We start from the raw sequence: 21,110 nt of genomic DNA, 5'->3' as shown, positions 1-21,110 counted from the left end.
TAAAATTGGATTCTCTTAGGGAACTAAAATCAGGTACCATTTATTTCAGGCAAAGAAGTAATCAACATGCATGGCTGGAGAAACTATTCAAATCTCCCTAAACTCTTTTTACAGAAGTATTATAAAACATAAAATATTAGGACAGCTACTAAACTAATTCTGGAAGGAAAGTATATTACACACAATTTATGACAGTGGATTGTGCATGCTATAGAAGACTATTAAGAAAGAAAATCTTAAGCATCATAAAAAAGAAAAGGAGATAAAACTCAAAAAAAGTAAGTTCATCAACTCATCAGTTTAATCTGCTTATTTTCCACATCCCCACTCTTGAGAATAGGGAATTGCTGTGTTAAGTGAAATGTAACCATAATTAATTTTTACACAGCTTCCATTTAGTCCTTCTCCAATAGCAGATATTTTTCTTTATCCATTAGTATATATAATGCTAACAATCTCTCAAGAAGGACACTTTCATCCAGGAAAATAAAAATGGTTAATAAAATTACACTTATATCACGTTCCTCTTCAATTCTTTCTTTTTTTAAAATTATATTTGTGTTTTAATTTTACACATCAGCCATGGGTTCCCCTATCCTCCTCCCTCCCGTCCCTGCCCCCACCTTCCCCCCATCCCCTCCCCTCCATTCCCATCTCCTCCAGGGTCAAAACTCCCCTGGGGATTCATTTAAACCTGGTGGATTCAGTACAGGCAGGTCCTGTCACCTCCTTCCAGGCTGAGCAAAGTGTCCCTGTGTAAGTCCAAGGTTCTAAACAGCCAGCTCATGCACTAAGGATGGATGGGTCCTGGTTCCACAGCCTAGATGCCTCCCAAACATTTCAAGCTATTCAATTGTAGCACTTATCCAGAGGGACTGATCCAGCTGGGGGCTCCACAGCCTTTGGTTCATAATTCATGTGCTTCCATTCGTTTGGCTATTTGTCCCTGTGCTTTTTGCAGTCTTGGTCTCAACAATTCACGCTCTTACAGTCCCTGCTCTTTCTCGACAATAGGACTCCTGGAATTCCACCTGAGGCCTGGCTGAGGATCTCTGCATCCACTTCCATCAGTTATTGGATGAGAGTTCCAGCACGACTGTTAGGGTACCATCTTTTCTTTATACATTCTTCAGTTGAAGGGCATCTAGGTTGTTTCCAGGTTCTGACTATTACAAACAATGCTGATGTGAACATAGGTGAGCAAATGCCACAGACACTGAGAGAAACAATCAATGGGACCTGTTGAAACTGAGAAGCTTCTGTAGAGTAAAGGACACTGTCAACAAGACAAAGCAACAGCCTACAGAATGGGAAAAGGTCTTCACCAACCCCACATCTGACAGAGGGCTGATATCCAGAATATATATAGAACTCAAGAAATGAGACATCAAAATGCCCAACAGTCCAATTAAGAAATGGGCTATAGAACTAAACAGAGAATTCTCAACAGAGGAAGTTCAAATGGCTGAAAGACATTTAAGGAATTGCTCAACATCCCTAATTATCCTGGAAACGCAAATCAAAACGACTCTGAGATTACACCTTACACCTGTCAGAATGGCTAAGATCAAAAACACAGAAGACAGCTTATGCTGGAGAGGATGTGGAGCAAGGGGAGTGAGCTCTCCTCCACTGCTGGTGGGAATGCAAGCTTGTACAGCCACTTTGGAAATCAATATGGCACTCCCTTAGAAAATGCTCAATCATACCTCTTACGGACATTGCCTTGTATTAACACTGTAGGGCATTTATTTTTTTCAAAATCTCTAATGTAAGTAACAAACTACCATGCCAAATTTCTTCTGAACCTTATACATGTGCTTTTGGTTCATTCAAAATTTATTCTGAAAGCTTATTGATCAGATTTGACTACATTCCTGAGTCTAAATTTGATTCATATAAAAATAAATTACAGAAAAATTGGGTATGTACGGTATAATTCTTGAGGAAGATTCTTAAGTAACCAGAGTTTCTCTTTGTGTCTTCCCCAGTAATCAGCTACACTTGTCACCACTTTCTTCCAACCAGTAGCTTCTTTGTATGCTTCCCTAGAATCTTAAGTTGTATGTCTACCATTATACCATCAGCTTCCAGATCAACATGAACACCTACCAATCATTTATTGAAATCACCTATTCATAAAAACTGTAACAGACCATGATGTTCAAGAAATATTCCCAGTAATCATATATCTCCCAACTCCAATTCTCAAACAAACCACAAGTAGGGTTTCAAAGGAAAACCTAGGGTTTTTCAACAAAATGATATTTTTCTATTTAATCAACTGGATTTAACAAATTGGGTTTCCAAAATATTTAGAAATAGAATTTGCATCAGGAGCTCAAAGTGTCCAGCCTCTAGGATTGCGGCCAAAAGATCCTCAGTACAATCTGAAACACAAAAATAATTAAACGATATTAATTCTGAAGCTCGTGGAACATGGACAGTTTTCTGGTCTTCCAATATTTTATTAGAATTATAGGTTTACAATAACAGACATGGTACTTGCATAGTAATAAGTATTAGAGATCATCTAGAGCTGATTTAAAATACTGAGGAGGATCTGGCAGAATGGGCCAAGCAGTTAATGCCCTTGCTACCTAGTGACCCTTCTTCATTCCCCAGGACAACGTGGCAGAAGAATAGAACTGAATCTTTCATGCTGTCCTCCAAAGTCTGTGCAAGTTCTGGAGGAAAAGCATCTCCATCTGTCACAATTAAATATGTATAATGCATTTTTAAAAATAAAATACCATATATAGAATAATATGCATAAACTATAAATGAAAAACTATTTACCCAAGAAGCTAAACATTACCAAAGGTTAGTATCCACATGAATTCCTGGAACCAATTCCCCATGGATATCTAGAGAAGCTATGGTGTTATAGCAATGGAAAGATCAGACTGGGCATGCCAGTGTATGACTTTAATCCATATTCAGGTTGCAGAAGCAGGTAGATCTTGGTGAGTTTGAGGTCAGCCTCATCTACATAGTGATCTCCATGACACCTAGGTCTACATAGAGAGACCCTGTCTCAAAACAAACAAACAGAGTTCAAAATTCATGAGGTCATGTAAATGAGAAGTTTTAAAAAAGATTTTAAAGACATAATAGTAATCAAAAAGAATTCAGAATATAACAATTGAGGGAAGAATTTTTTATTTTATAATTTAATTTAATTTTACATATCAGCCACAGATTACCCTGTCCTCCCTCCTCCTGCAACCCCTGCCCTCCCTCCAACCCACATCCCATTCCAACATCTCCTCCAGGGCAAGGACTCCCCTGGGGATTCAGCTCAGCCTGGAGAATTCAGTGGAGGCAGGTCCAGTCCCCTCCTCTTGAGGGAAGAATTTTAAACTTCATTTGTATTGACACCACTATCTTTCCTGTGATGGGAGAATTAGTGAAAAAATGTGAAAGTTTCTCTTGTATTTCATACTTTGTATTACATTGAAACTTATTAATGTGTGATCTTAGACGTTACAAAATCATGCTCTTTGAAAATACAACAGAAGAGAAAATACTTGACAAACATTTAGCTGTGAAAGCTTCTTGACACAAAATAGAAAATATACTAAATACTAGATAATAAAAATAAATAACACAATAAAATGAATGAAATATTTGAACAAATGAGTTAGTAAGAAATAAAGAAGTACCAGTAACAAACTGCACACCAATTGCATTCAAATAACTGTCTACTCCTAAAGAACTCTCCTGCCAGAGCTGGGAGGAAGGAGGCATGCAAATTATCTCTGTGATAGCGCATCTCTTTTACATGCTGCTCTTAATATTTAAATGGCTGAGTAAAAGGATGCTATATTTATTTAATGTATTCCTTATAGGTTAATATTAATGTGTAGTTACTGAATTTCTTAAGACATATTTTTTTATAGTTAGTTACTACAGGCATGATGGTACAGACCTGTAATCCCAGAACTTAAAAGGCTGAATCAGACAGATTGTGCATTTGAGACTAATCTGAACTCCATAATGAGTGCAGCCCTACTTAAAAAGGACAGTGTCCACGGCTGGCTTTTTTTTTTTTTTTTTTTTTTGTACTCTTTGTGTGTGTGTGTGTGGTGGGGCGTTCATCACCCAGCTCCCAAATAAATCACACATGGAGACTTTTCCTTAATTATGAATGCCTGGCCTTAGTTAGCTTAGTTTCTAGACAGCTTTCCTTATCTTAACTTATCATGTATACCTTTTGCATCTGGGCTTTTCACATTCTCTTACTTCTGCATCTTACTCTAACTCCATGGCTTGTTGTGTGTGTAGCTGGGTGGCTGGGCCCCTGGAGCCCTCCCAATTTTCTCCTTCTATATATACTCTACTTGCCAGCCCCACCTATCCTTTCTCTTGCCTTTCTGTTGGCCACTTCTTTATTAAACTTTCAGGTGTTTTACACAGGCACAGTAACACATCTTCAAGGAATTAAATATATGCAACATAAACAAAAGTAACACACCTTAAAATACTATTGTAATACACATGGCATTCATTGTTAGATATGGAAAGAGCTCATGGAACCTGACCCCTCCCAGGAAAGTATTATCAGCTGAGGTCTCCTGGGAGTGGGGGAAATAATTATCTTTGGTGGTATAGCCACTGGTGAGTTGCTCATACTCTAGTGCATAGTTCCACATCCATGTCCATTCAGAGGGCCCCATTTAAATCTACAGGTCACTAATCCTTTGTATTATTCTCTTTATTTCTATTTTATTGATTTCAGCTCTCAATTTGATAATTTCCTGGCATCTGTTCCTCCTGGGAGACTTTGCTTCTTCCTGTTCAAGGGCTTTCAGGTGTACAATCAAGTCACTAGTGTGAGATGTCTCCAGCTTCTTTATGTGGGCATTCAGTGCTGTGAATTTCCCTCTTAGCATGGCTTTCATAGTATCCCATAAGTTTGGGTATGTGGTGTATTCATTTTCATTGATCTCTAGGAAGTCTTTAATTTCTTTCTTTATTTCCTCCTTAACCCATTGGTGATTCAGTTGAGCATTTTTCAGTTTCCATGACAATGTAGGATTTCTGTAGTTTTTTTCTGTTGTTGAAATCTATCTTTAAACCATGGTGGTCTGACAGAACACAGGAGGTTATTCCAATTGTTTTGTATCTGTTGAGATTTGCTTTGTGGCCAAGTATATGGTCGATTTTAGAGAAGGTTCCATGGGGTGCTGAGAAGAAGGTATATTCTTTTTTGATGGGTGGAATGTTCTGTAGATGTTGATTAAGTCCATTTGAGCCATAATATCAGTTAAGTCCATTATGTCTCTATAAAGTTTCAATTTGGCCGATCTGTCCAGAGGTGAAAGTGGGGTGTTGAAGTCTCCCACTATTAATGTGAGGGGTTTTATATGTGATTTAAGCTTTAGTAATGTTTCTTTTACATATGTGGGTGCCCTTGTGTTTGGGGCATTAATGTTCAGAATTGAGACTTCATCTTGGTGGATCTTTCCTGCAATGAGAATGTAATGTCTTTCATTTATCTCTTTCAATTGATTTTAGTTTGAAGACTATTTTGCTGGATATTAAGATGGCTACACCAGCTTGCTTCTTAAGAGCATTTGATTGGAAAGTCTTTTCCCAGCCTTTTATTCTTAGGAGGTGTCTCTCTTTGAATTTGAGGTGTGTTTCTTGAATGCAGCAGAAAGATGGGTCCTGTTTTCATATCCATTCTGTTAGTCTGTGTCTTTTTATAGGTGAATTAAGTGCATTGATATTAAGGGATATTAATGACCAGTGATTGTTCGTTCCTTTATTATTTTTATTTTTTGGTGGTAGTGTGTGTGTGTGTAGTTCTCTTCTTTGGACTTTACTGCTGAAAACAATAAAATAGAAATACAGAGAACAATACAAAGGATTAATGAAACAAAGAGTTGGTTCTTTGAGAAGATCAACAAGATTGACAAGCCCTTATCCAAACTCACCAAAAGACAGAGAGAAAGCATCCAAATTAACAAAATCAGAAATGAAAAGGAGACCTAACAACAGACAATGAGGAAATCCAGAAAATCATCAGGTCATACTTCAAAAACTCTACTCCACAAAGCTGGAAAATCTAACAGAAATGGATAATTTTCTGGATAGGTACCACATAACTAAGTTAAATCAAGACCAGATAAACCATTTAATAGTCCAGAACCCCTAAGGAAATAGAATCAGTCATTAAAAATCTCCCAACTAAAAAAAGCCCAGGACCAGATGGTTTCACTGCAGAGTTCTACCAGATCTACAAAGAAGACTTAATACCAATACTCTTTAAATTGTTCCACACAATAGAAGCAGGAGGAATATTACCAAATTCCTTCTATGAGGCTACAATTACCCTGGTTCCTAAACCAAATGAAGATGCAACAAAGAAAGAGAACTACACACCGATCTCCCTCATGAACATTGATGCAAAAATCCTCAATAAAATACTGACAAACAGACTCCAAGAACACATCAAAACAATTTTCCACCATGATCAAGTAGGCTTCATCCCAGGGATGAAAGGGTGGTTCAACATATTAAAGTCTGGCAATGTAATACACCATATAAACAAACTCAAAGAAAAAAACCACATGATCATCTCACTAGGTGCAAAAAAGGCACTTGACAAAATCCAACACCCCTTCATGATAAAGTTCTTGGAGCCATCAGGAATACAGGGAACATATCTAAACATAATAAAGGCAATCTACAGCAAGCCAACAGCCAACATCAAATTAAATGGAGAGAAACTCAAAGCAATACCACTAAAATCAGGAACAAGGCAAGGCTGTCCCCTCTCCCCATACTTATTCAATATAGTACTTGAATTCTAGCCAGAGCTATAAGACAGCATAAGGAGATTAAGGGGATGCAAATTGGAAAGGAAGAAGTCATGCTTTCCCTATTTGCAGATGACGTGATAGTATATATGAGTAACCCCAAAAATTCAACCAAGGAACTGATACAGCTAATAAAAACCTTCAGCAACATTGCAGGATACAAGATCAACACAAAAAAATCAGTAGCCCTTCTATATACAGTAGACAAACAGGCTGAGAAGGAAATCAGTGATACATCACCCTTTACAATAGCCACAAATGATATAAAATACCTTGGGGTGACTCTAATTAAGCATGTGAAGGACCTATATGACAAGAACTTTAAGTTCCTGAAAAAAAGAAATTGAAGATGTCAGAAAATGGAAAGACGCCCCATGCTCATAAATAGGCAGGATTAACATAGTAAAAATGGCGATCTTACCAAAAGCAATCTACAGATTCAATGCAATCCCTATCAAATTACCAACACAATTCTTCACAGATCTGGAAAGAATAATACTCAACTTCATATGGAAAAACAAAAAACCCAGGATAGCCAAAAGAATCCTGTACAATAAAACAACCTCTGGAGGCATCACGATCCCCGACCTCAAGCTCTACTATAGAGCTACTGTAATAAAAACAGATTGATACTGGCATAAAAACTACATGTGGATCAATGGAATCAAATTGAAGACCCTGACATTAACCTGCACACCTATGAACATATAATTTTTGACAAAGAAGCCAAAAATGTACTATGGAAAATAGAAAGCCTCTTCAACAAATGGTGCTGGTATAACTGGATGTCAACATGTAGAAGGCTGCAAATATATCCATATCTGTCACCTTGCACAAAACTTAAGTCCAAGTGGATTAAAGACCTAAAACATAAATCCACTTACTCTGAACCTCATAGAAGAGAAAGTAGGAAGTACTCTTGAACTCATTGGCATCAGAGATCACTTTCTAAATAAGACCAGTAGCACAGACACTGAGAGAAAAAAAATCAATCAATGGAACCTGTTCAAACTGAGAAGCTTCTGTAGAGCAAAGGACACAGTCAACAAGACAAAGCAACAGCCTACAGAATGGGAAAATGTCTTCACCAACCCCACATCTGACAGAGGGCTGATATCCAGAATATATAAAGAACTCAAGAAATTAGACATCAAAATGCCAAACAGTCCAATTAAGAAATGGGCTATAGAACTAAACAGAGAATTCACAACAGAGGAAGTTCAAATGGCTGAAAGACATTTAAGGAATTGCTCAACATCCCTAATTATCTGGGAAATGCAAATCAAAATGACCCTGAGATACCACCTTTCACCTGTCAGAATGGCTAAGATCAAAAGCATGGAAGACAGCTTATGCTGGAGAGGATGTGGAGCAAGGGGAACTCTCCTCCATTGCTAGTGGGAATGCAAGCTTGTACAGCCACTTTGGAAATCAATGTGGCTCTTCCTTAGAAAATTGAGAATCCATCTCCCCCAAGACCCAGCTGTAGCACTCTTGAGCATATACCCAAGGAATGCTCCATCATACCACAAGGGCATTTGCTCAGCTATGTTCATATCAGCATTGTATGTAATAGCCAGAACCTGGAAACAACCTAGATGCCCTTCAACTGAAGAATGGATAAAGAAAATATGGTACATATACATAATGGAGTCTACTCAGCAGAGAAAAACAATGACATCATGAGGTTTGCAGGCAAATGGATGGATCTAGAAAAAATCATCCCGAGTGAGGTAACCCAGACACAGAAGGATAAACATGGTATGTACTCACTCATAGGAGGATACTAGATGTAAAACAAAGATGACTAGACTGCTACACAACTCCAGGGAGGCTACCTAGAAAACAGGACCCTTGGAAAGACCCACGGATCACCCAATGACAGAGAAATGGATGAGATCTACATGAACAACCTGGACGACAGTGGGAGTAATGAAGGGCAAGGTTTGAGGGAAAGAAAGCTTAGGGGAGCAGGAGATCCCACCTGGATCAAGAACAGAAAGGGAGAATGAGGAATAACAGACCATGATAAATGAAGGCCACGTGAGAACAGGAATAGGCAGAGTGCTAGAGAGGTCCCTAGAAATCCACAATGATACATCATCTGTCCACTGTTGTCAATGGTGGAGACAAAGCCTGATCTGACCTAGTCTGGTCATCAGACGGCCAAACACCGTAACTGTCTTGCTGGAACTCTCATCCAATAACTTATGGAAGTGGATGCAGAGATCCTCAGCTAGGCCTCAGGTGGAGCTTCAGGTATCCAATTGTCAAGAAAGAGGAGGGACTATAAGAGTGTGAATTGTTGAGTCCAAGATTGCAAAAAGCACAGGGACAAATAGCCAAACGAATGGAAGCACATGAATTATGAACCAAATGCTGTGAAGCCCCCAGCTGGATCAGTCCCTCTGGATAAGTGAGACAGTTAAATAGCTTGAACTGTTTGGGAGGCATCCAGGCTGTGGGACCGGGACCTGTCCTTAGTACATGAGCTGGCTGTTTGGAACCTTGGGCTTACACAGGGACACTTTGCTCAGTGTGGAAGGAGGTGACAGGACCTGCCTGTACTGAATCCACCAGGTTTAAATGAATCCCCAGGGGAGTCTTTGCTCTGGAGGAGATGTGAATGGGACTGGGAGCAAGGGAGAAGGTGGTTTGTGGACTGGAGGGGGAGGACAGGGGAACCCAAAATAAAAATAAAAATAAAAATAAAAATAAAAATAAAATAAATCTACAGGTCACTAATCAAACAAGGAAACAAAGCAGAATGACATGAAATTGTGATGAGGACTTAGAAAGATGGAGCGGTGGGGTTTGGAGGAGGATAAGCGAGTGTAGAAGTATGAGTGTGATCATGATATATTGTATTCGTGTATAAAGTTGTCAAAGAATAATCTTAAATTGAAGCTGTATCATATATAAGATGAAATGCAAATATTTCACTAGGTAGATTAATGGTAATGAACCAAAATAATAATGCTAATAGTAGTAATGATCGTACAATGAAATTTAATAATTTTAGGAAAATAAGCAAGCAAACAGAAAAGCCAAAACAATTAAAATTAATTCAGTTTTCTGAAGAAAACATCAGTCTTTTGGAATGAGGAGTAATCATTGAATAGAACCACCATATAAATATATATATATATATATATATATATATATATATATATATATATATATATATATATATTTTGGAAGCTGCTTGCATGCACTTCCTGTTTTTATATTTTATTAGGTAGTATTATTTCCTTCTTGGGTCTCTGAGGGAGTTAAAGATCAGTTAGTTATAGTTATAATTTTCTTTGTTAAGTATTTCAGAAAAACTCACTAAGAGCTGTAAGTGAATAAATTTGAAAGACGTTATAAGACAGTTCTGTTAGTAATATAAGTTAGGATAGAAAATAAATCAGGTATATTTTGGACTTACCAAAATAGGACAAATGAAGGAATTATTTTCTCTGAATTTGTCAAATACAAATGGACTAGACATTTTAGTTATAATTTTTTCCTTTTTTTCTTTTATTAAAATAGAAAAGGGGAAATGTGGTGATTCTTTATTTGTAAAATGTGATTTTATCTGTATGTTAATAAAGTTGCCTTGGGGTCAGAGCAAGCCATAGCAGAAGTTGGGCGGTGGTGGTGCACGCCTTTAATCCCAGCATTTGGGAGGCAGAGCTAGGCAGATCTCTGTGTTCAAGGATACAGCCAGCAGGGAGACACATGCTTTTAATCTCAGTACCAACCATAGAAAACCTGGAGGTCTGTACAGACAGGCAGTGACGAGGAGTTCATGTGGCTGGGTTTACAACCAATGAGAAAGCAGAACAGAAAGTCTATAAAAAGAAAAAAACACACAGAGAAGTAGCTCTCTGGCGGAGAGGAAAGACAGAGCAGCAGTGAAGGGTAAGGTTTTCATCTCTCAGCTTTTGCTCTGACCTCTTGGCTTTTAACTCTGTAATTGTTCTGTGTTTCTTATTTAACAAGACAGTTACATCTACAATTGTTGATGCATATGAGATAAAGTTTCAGAATTCCCTTGAATTACAGGGTTACAGACAGTGTCAAGGTACAGATAGAGTTCCAGATCTCAGTAAATCAATGAGGCTGAAGTGTTTTTAAGGAATAAATTTGGATAAATAATGTCTCCCACTGATGTTCATCCTCAACCAAAGCCAGTTCACCACCTCTCATTAATATTTGTTATGTGTTGGTCTCCTTTTACCTCTTCTTTCCTCTTGTTCTCTGTTTGTTTGTTTTTTTTTTTTAATTAGGATGACCCTTTGTTTTATTCAAATTTTAATATTAATAGGAATTGATTTTCTCATTTATTTCTTGACCTAATTTAATCAGCTTCACTTAACTGTTTTCATGTAATTCTTTACAATGGATCTAGAAGTTGTTCATTTTACTTTCTGAGTTCTAGAAGGTTTATACTGTTCTATAACAGATAGAAAATTGGTACAAAAGGAAGAGTCACTCCTATCTTCATAGAAGTGATTTCAAATTGACCCAGATAACTCTTAAGTTATCTAAATTATTTCCCCAAAACTGAACTACATTTTATTTGTCCTGTATAGGTTACCTGTCCTTCAAACAAGTGTTTCCAATAGACAGATATATGAAATATAAAGCTGACTTTGAATAACTCTTCACTTGTTTACACACAGTAGATAATGTTGACAAGCTTTCTGATCTGATTGTGCTAGTCACCAGGGCCATCAGTGGTTTTCATAGTGAATGGCCAGAAGCCCAGCTGTGAAATGCCTCAGTTTCAAACTCAGCGGTAAGTAATAAAAGGCTTCATTTTCAACCAGGGAAAGCAAGCTTTTCAGCACAGGAGAACCATTCTGTTCCCTGTCATGGGTTTTTCTTGGGAACTACATTTACAAACAATGAGTTTAGCACAACCTGAGTTCTATGTTCTTCCTTATTATAATACATTTTGGATTTTACTGACTTCACTTGTCAGCAACATAATGAAATCTGACATTGATGAACATGCTTAACAAGAAAACAAGAATTCACTGAGCAGAGTTCAGCAAGCAACAATGTGTTTAATCTCCTAGCAACACAATTTATCCACTACCTTTTTGACATTTGATTGGAGTTATTCACGGGAAGCACACTTCATTCACTTTATCAAGACCTCCAGGTTTGGATTTATTTTCTGAGAGGATAATCCTCCTGTATGTTCAGTAATTCTGCAGTTGAACTATTTAGCTACTGATCTGTTACATTGTATGATAGGAATAAAACAGTCACTCCTTGAAGAAACAAATTTCATGTGACAAGTTGGCAAGTCATTAGGAAAATAAGGAAGTCACTGAATAGTATATACTTCAACATTCCACAATTAAACATGTTTCCTTTGAAAATGTAAAACAAACTAAACATGCCATTCAAGACAAATGCTTCCCAACATGAAAGCATGCTCACTTAAGAAAAAATTCTTAACCAACTCAGAAAAAGAACCTTATTTTAGATTGTGTTAGAATCCAGTAATTAAGACTAGTTTTAAAGAAAAAGAGTATTATAAATTATTATGACCTGATAATAACACAAGTTTTCTCACATGAATGCCTATTCTGTTTATAAGCAATTATGACATGATAAACATACAGGTTCTCTCATATGAATGTTTATTCTGTTTTCCAGTTTCCATTAGTAAGTCTGCTCCTTTTGCTGCCCAGGTGGTCTTGTTCAGTTTTGAGTGAGTCTGTTTATAACACTCTCCCATTGTAATGAGGATCCTTGGCACCAACTTAATTCCCTGTAGCTCATTCTCAGTCTAAAAAGGCAACAGGTTATTTGAATTAGGAATGAGCTGAAGTTTATTTCCAAATCTACTTGTCAATGTTTTCATATGTAATGTCTCTGTACTTTTAGGTAGGTGTTTAACTTAATAATTAAGGTAAAATTAAGTTCTAATGATGAATGATTGTAAAATAGGAAGCATGCCTGCATAAGCTGTGGGGGGAAAAAAAAACATTAGGATCTCCATGTACACTAGGGCACAGTGAGGAGGCAGACGTGCCTATAAACCAAGGAAAGGGTACTCATGACTTTCCTGGCACCTTGACTTGAGACTCCTAGTCTCCAGAACCATAATGTGGTACATTTATTTTGATTAAGCCACTCTGTCTCTGTATTCTGTTATGAAAGCTCTAGAAAACAAATATGAATGGCATCTATTGTCCTATATGTTCAACATATGCCAGGGGATTACATTATTACTTCAAGGCAGATAGATACAATGTCTGTGCATTTCATATATCTTGTAAGGGCAAGACCTTCATAGTCCTGCAGAGATCACAAGGTTTAAAGTCTGGCCTGAGGATAAACACAGGAGGGCGGAACCGATAGTGGAGTGGGTGATTTAATATAAGCAGCAGCAGCTATTGCCACCAGGGCACTGACTCTCAGCTGCTTTAACACTCTGTCCTTACTTTCTGTCTTACTTTTTGCCTGTTCTGAGTTCTGAAGCCATGGACCTAATACTATCCTTTATTCATAAGAACGTCAAAAAGCCTTCCATCTACCCAATGTAGAGACACAGTTTGAAAAAATAAATCTTTGTTTAATTTTGGCCTTGATTTTCTGCACTGTGATTTTAGAATAAACTGTTTCCTTGTGTGAGTGTGCACAATTCAAGGATGGGAAGATTACAATGGACATCATCAAGGAGTAAGGAAAAAATAAGAAACTTGTGTATCCCAATACATACATGAATACACACACACACACACACACACACACACACACACACACACACGCTCATGCATGCACACACGCATGCACGCATTCACATACACTAGACCCCATGTATCAGGAGAGCTATATGTTAGGAAATGAAAATAGCTAACTTACACAGAGCATTTCCACCATTCTAGTGTATATAACTGCTTCACAGACATAAGTATATTTGATCAACATCAGTATTGTGTGGGGTCCTCAATTATTGGTCTCAGTTTATAAATAAGAAACTTTTTGTTTAACAGGAATGTTTTTAAGAGTAATTTATTCTATAAATGCTTCTTGAGCACAAAGTCTCATCGAGAGTATATTTCCCTTCTCAGATTTTTTGTATAATATTATTTTATCCTTGTTCTAGAATAGGACAAATACATAGTGAAATTCTAAAACATAAATTGAGCAGGAGCATTTTTTTGATTACTTGAATACAGGTCTGCATTTTCTAGGTAAGCAATAGAATCCTTAAAATTTGGATTTCTGTCTAAATTTTGAATTTTCATTTGTTTAAAAAAAATCTCAGGTGTTTAACTCCTGCACAGCAGCAAAAAGTAGGGAGAATGTAGGATATAACAATATAATTAGCTTTTATTCTTAGGGAAGTGTTACTATAAGTTATTAACTAGATTTTATTTAAGTTCTTAAATTATTTAAGTTTTTAACTCTGAGTATAAATAAAAAATGATACAATTTCTAATTCATAAATTTGATTACAGATTTCTGAAATATTGCTTTTGGAATCAATGTTGCATTGACTGTTCTAGTTCTGTTGACTAAAGAAACCATAAAAGCACAAAATTTTCAATTGCATTCTGTGACTGTAGATTCTAGGATTCTAAAATAAGTTGATATCCACTGTAGACTATATACAGAAAAAAAATTCATAGATATATTTCTTTAAATGTTTCATTAAGTATTATACTGTCACATCCTTAAAGATGGCAAGACAACATCTCATAGTAGCAGATGATTTATGTATCTATCTATCTAATCTATCTATCTATTTATTTATTATTATGTGTTTTAATTTTATACATCAGCCATGGGTTTTCCTGTCCTCCCCCCTCCCGCCCCCCCACGTTCCCCCAGCCCCTCCCCTCCATTCCCATGTTCTCCAGGGCCAAGACTCCCCTGGGGACTCATTTAAACCTGGTGGATTCAGTACAGGCAGGTCCAGTCCCCTCCTTCCAGACTGAGCATGTGTCCCTGTGTAAGCCCAAGGTTCCAAACAGCCAGCTCATGATGATTTGCCTGTAAGTTATTTGATTGCTATGCTTTTTAATGGTGCACTTCTCTCTACTGACTTTGAAAACTTTAAAGGGCCAATGGTACAGATACTAAATCAAATGTTTTCAATGATCCAAAATAGCATAGGTTTTCCATAAAACAATGTGAGAACTGAAAAAAAAATATGATCCTGTTAAACAACATGTTCAGGTGGATATTTGGAATAGATACCTATAGTTGTTATTTTTATATTGCCTTAATTCAGATTCTTTATAATTTATTCACCTGACCATCCTCACTAATTCTTTAACCTCGTTCAATGACTTTGACACATTTCCTTTTTGAACAAATCCACCTAGTAATTTGTTTACTCTAACCTAAGCCATCTTACAGTTTCATAATCTGTATTTAAATCTGTACAGCATTACATGGCACACAAATGCTACTGCTACCTTCTGTTATTTAGTTATTTTTATTGGTTCAGCACTTGTTGAACCTGAACTTTGACTTTATGTAGGCAGTTTTCATTCAAGTATATGCACCTTAAGTGAAAAAGATAATTTTCACTCATCTAGCCATGTATGGGAAGAAAGAAGAAAGACACTTGGCATTGAGCCAGCTTATGCTGTCAGTCTGATAGTGTGGCATAAAGAGAAGTAAAAGTACTTACTGTGGTAGGAGTACTGAGAATGTAAAGCATAGATGTGCTTACAGTGTTAGGAGGATTGCATACATAGCTTTAAGTATAAGAGAAGTACAACCTCATGAGTAACACCTAGAGGGTGCTGAGTTAACAGAGCCTGAGATCATTGAAACAAGCCAGGCTTGTAAAGACAGAAATCATGGGTTTTCACTCCTTTGTGGATTTAATTTTATAAGGGAACATAAAAGTGCATGTACATGTGTGCATGTGCATGTGTGTGTATGTCTGTCTGTGTGTGTGTGTATGTGTGTTTGTGAGTTTATGTATGTGTGAATATTAGTATCATAAATTATTATTATTTTTCTATAAAAATAATACTTTCTCCCCTTATATAAATTTCTTTTTTTCCTTTAAGAAAAATTTCCACTCATTTTGCATATCAACCACAGATCCCCCGCACATCCCTTTTCCTGCTCCCCCACAGCTTTTCCCCCCCAGCTCACCCTCCATCCCCACCTCCAAAGGGGGAAGGGCTCCCAGGGGGAGTCAGCAAAGCATGGCACATTCAGTTGAGGCAGCGCTAAGTTCATGCCCCTGAATCAAGGCTGAGCAAGTGTCCCACCATAGATAATGGGCTCCAGAAAGCCAGCTCATGCACCAGATACAGATCCTGATCACATTGCAAGGTGCTCCTCAAAGAGAACAAGCCACACAGTTGTCTCCCATATGCAGAGGGCCTAGTCCTGGTCCCCTGTAGGTTCTACAGCTGTCAGTCTAAAGTTTGTGAGTTCCCACTAGCTTGGTTCAGTTGTCTCTGTAGATTTCCCCATTATGATCTTGATGCCCTCTTTTTCATGTAATCCCTCTTCCCTCTCTTCAACTGGACTCCCAGAGCTGGGCCTGGTGCTTGGTTGTGGATCGCTGTATCTACTTCCATCAGTTACTGGATGAAGGCTCTATGATTATAATTTGGGAATTCAACAATCTGATTACTGGAGTAGGCCAGTTCAGGCACGCTCTTCACTATTGCTAGAGTTTCTATGGTACATGTTTTATGTGTGAATTTCAGTAATTTGTAGGACAATGATGTGTATCAGTATCTTTGCAACTGGAACATTCTCTCCTACAGTGAAAGGAGATGCTCAGAAATCAAAGAAGTCTTGCAAGAGTGGAAAAGGTGATCTTAAAATTTGCAATGCCTCTCTTTATGGTTGTAAAGTGGCAGTTATTTGCTGTGGATATAACTCTGTATAAGTAAAGTGCTGATTGGCTAGTAGCCAGGCAGGAAGGATAGGGTAGGCGGGATAAGGAAGAGGAGAAGGCTGGGAGGAGACACTTCCAGCTGCTGCCATGAGAAGCAACATGTAAAGACACTGGTAAACCACAAGCTATGTGGCAAAGTATAGACTAACAGAAATGGGCTAAATATAAGAGTAAGAGCTAGACAATGGTAGGCCTGAGCTAATGGCCAAGCAGTTTAAATAATATAAGTGTCTGTATGATTATTTTATACGTGGGTTGTGGGACCACGGGGGCTTGGTGGAACCTGGAGAGAAGCTCTCCAACTACAATTATTTGATCAGGGGAAGAAATCATCTGATCCATGGAACTCCCTGGAGGAGACTCTGACACATGGAACTGTATAAACCATTCAAGAACTCCCCAAAAGAAGCTGTCAGGAGAACTTGCCCATACTGGGATGAGTTTCTCAATGACAAAACTGCCTTTGAGTGATCCATGCTCATGTAAACAACCCTTCATTCAAATCCCTGAAAATAACCCTAATAAATTTGTTGTGAGAGTGTGAAAGAATGCTTTGTCATCTCTGACAGATCTGGGGTGAGTGGACATTTATTCTTGTCTCTCCTTGAAAAGTTAACACAATATCCACATTTATTGCATTTTATTTTGTTTACTCAAAAATTTATTAAGCACTTTGTCTCCAAGCTCAATACATATGCAAATATAGCTATTGTATGAGCAGCTTCCCTTGAAGTATATTTTCATTTTTAATACTACTTTCTACCTTTAATCTTTTCTTGTGATCTAATTCTCATTCTTTCTTTGCCAATTTCTTCTTCTCTTACTTTGACCTATGAAATCCATTTATAAATATGTACTGAATGCTTTCAAGCTATTCTTTGATAGTGTCCATCTCATATATATGCAATAGTATAATCTGTTACCTATCTGCCTTAACAACTTCTTGCTTTTTCAACTACAGTATAGATTATTATGCAATAACAAATTATTTGTAATTTTTTCTCCTTTGAAACTATTTGTTAAAAAATTAAATTATCCATAACTGCATTCATATATCCCCATGGCAATTTTCTTTAACATAAAACACAGTACATAATTCTGAATTCTTCCATCCAGCAACAATGTTAACTAAAAAGGTTTATATTTAGAGTAATCTTATTGAATAAACAAACATATGAAAGGCTATGCCACAAATCATGCATTATTTGATTTCATGTGACACACAAAACAGCAGCAGCTGATAGTTAAATGATGATTATGAGGGACCAGCATATCTGTAAATGAATATCTGGGTTGCACTAATTATACTAATTTGTAAGTCTATGTTTTCATCTATCATTAAAAAATTATTATGTAATCTCATAGCTTCTGGGTGAGAAGGATTTTTTCTTTTTTTTTCTTCTTATTTATTGTTAATATATTCTTTAATTTAATTTAATTTTACATATCAGCCATGGGTTCCCCTGTCCTCTCCCTCCCGCCCCAGACCCCACCTTCTCCCCTGCCCCCCCCCCCCATTCCCATCTCCTCCAGAGCAAAGACTCCCCTGGGGATTCAATTCAACCTGGTGGATTCAGTACAGGCAGGTCCAGTCCCTTCCTCCCAGGCTGAGCAAAGTGTCCCTACATAAGCCCCAGGTTCCAAACAGCTAGCTCATGCACTAAGGACAGGTCCTGGTACCACTGCCTGGATGCCTCCCAAACAGTTCAAGCTATTTAATTGTCTCATTTATCCAGAGGGCCTGATCCAGTTGGGGGCTCCACAAATAGTTTGGCTATTTGTCTCTGTGCTTTTTCCAATCTTGGTCTCAACAATTCACGCTCTTACAGTCCCTCCTCTTTCTTGACGATTGAACACCTGGAGCTCACCTGGGGCCTGGCTGAGGATCTCTGCATCCACTTCTATCAGTTATTGGATGAGAGTTCTAGCACTGAATCAGGACAGCTCCCCGGGTCTAGAGTGACATCTGACATCCCCAGACAAGTAACAGAAATAATTTTAGGGGGAAATATTAGTGGAAAAAAAATGGGGTTTCTAGGAATGATCACATGTGTCCCATAAGTAATCAGCAAAGTGACACTGAAAACCAACAAGAGAACCACCATTGAGAGAGAAGAACATGCAGACCGCGTGGACCCCGGCAGTTTTCTGCACTGTCCTGAAGTCCACTGGTCTTTGCCAAGTGAGACTTTGCCTCGTTTGGAAAACCATTGGACAAGCACTCACATACTGTCCCAAAACTATGTGGCATAGCTCCCAACAAGGGGTCATTATTGTTTCACATTCTTTATTGCGAAAGCTATAACAAGTTTATCGTAAGTCCTTCTGCACATCTGCGCTAAACTACATGTGTGTGAATACAACCCAGTCTACTGAATAGCAAACTACTCTGTCTGTCCTCCATTTTGGGGCAAGGGCCATACCTGTCAGGGTTGTTTTGTTTCTTCAATATTACCTTCTACAGCACTTTATGCACTACTATTAATCTGTGATTTAAAGAACAAATTAAGTTTCATTTAGTGCTGTAAATGAATATTATCTTAAAACACAGCAACACAAAGCAATGAAATATTATTGATATAACTTATGATCATAAAGACAACAATCTATTGGAAATCCATATAGTTTTCGTATTCTCAATTACTAACTGCTGAATTGGGTTTGCTCTTTGCCTCAAGGGAAGATATAGTTTATGCTGAAAAATATACCGATAAAACTAAAAATTAATTTTTGGTGTTAAAAGGGAGATTAGGTGAGGGAGTAATACTACTAATGATTATACCTTTATAAACATAAGATTGCAGATGGTCTATGAATAAACAGATGACACATCCATCAAGGTAAGGCAGGTTAAGTTATAAAATATGGAAATGACTCAGATACAGTAGGAACTGAATATATAAATGCAACAGAACACAAGTGAATTATTTGTAGCATGCTTTGACAACTGTCTATGAAGCAAAACAAAAGTTGAATTTATATCTTGTAAATAAGATCATGACATATAAGTATACTCAGATTTTGAATAAAAAATTAAAATAGCGTAAAATTCCAAGGAATCTACAAAATCATCACTATTTTTGAGATTCAATTACTTTTTACATAAATTGTGGGATACATAACAAAATTTAAATGTTATTTTCTGAATACTGAATAGAAAGGTATAAGAAAATTTAATAGGTATTTAAAATCAATTCTTTACAATAGTGAAAATATTTTCAATTATTTTTGTATAATTCTTTTATTTTGCATAAAATTTGTTTTTTATTTAGAAATGTAGCAGGGTCACAATTACCACAGCTATCTCAAGATTTGGACAGCAGGTGAGTTCCAGAAACCTTGACAGATGCTTTTCTTCCCACATTTGTTCTAAGTCCTTACAAGCTTTTTCTTGTAATATCTAGAAAGAACAATGTGGAGTTTACTACATAAATAAGAAAATAGAATTAGCACACCATCCTGGCATACCACTTCTTGGTGTATGTTTGAAGAAGGCAAAATCAATATTTTAAAATATTCCTGCCCTATCATTACCATTACACCAAAATTTATAACAGTTAAAGTTAAAATTCTCTTTCAGTGTGTAAATGTGTTGAGAAATTGTGATTGCACACATGAAATGAAATGTTGAGCTGCAAAGAAAAAGAAATCCTGGCATTTCTGGATCTGAAGGGCAAGAGACTAAATTAAATCATATTCAAAAAGACATGCTTATTGTGGAATATTCCTTTACACTGTGCGAAGATATGCCATTGTGATTGGTTTAACAAAAATCTAAATGGCCAATAGCTAGGCAAGATTTTCAGGACAGAGTGGATGCTGGGAAGAAGGGCAGAGTCACAAAGAAACCCCAGGGATGTAGAGCAAGCATCATGGACTTTACAAAGTAAAGGTAATCAAGCCATGTATAAGAACAAAAATTAAAAGACATGGGTTAATATCAGTTATAAGAACTTGTTAGAAAAATCTTCAGCTCTTAGCAGAGCTTTCATAATTAGTAAAAAGTCTTCATGTCATGATTTGGTAGCTGACTGGTGTGACTCATTATAAATGGTAGCCAACATCTGGCCATGTATAGCCATGTAAGACTTGAGAAAGTTTTTAAAAAGATTCTAAACACACAAAAATGGAGCCAAACATGGGTTCCTAGTCTCATGTCTGTCATGCCATGGTACAGACTCGTGTCCAGGCAGCTGCCTGCATGCTTGAGCCATTGGAGCGCCCTGAGCTATGCCTCTTGGCCAGTTTAAAGTTTTGCTCATGCAGACAGAAAAGATTACAGATATGCATCAAAGCAGGTTAGAATGGAAAACAAAAATGCTAAATAGTGTGTTTTACAATGTGCATAGGCTTATGCTGAAAGAAAAAAAAGTATAAACAGTCATAATAAAAGTAAA

The sequence above is a fragment of the Onychomys torridus genome, chromosome 2 (genome assembly GCF_903995425.1).
Source record: "Onychomys torridus chromosome 2, mOncTor1.1, whole genome shotgun sequence".
NCBI classification, from domain to species: Eukaryota; Metazoa; Chordata; class Mammalia; order Rodentia; family Cricetidae; genus Onychomys; species Onychomys torridus.
The sequence above is the reverse complement of the archived record's forward strand: the minus strand, read 5'-3'. Positions refer to the sequence as shown.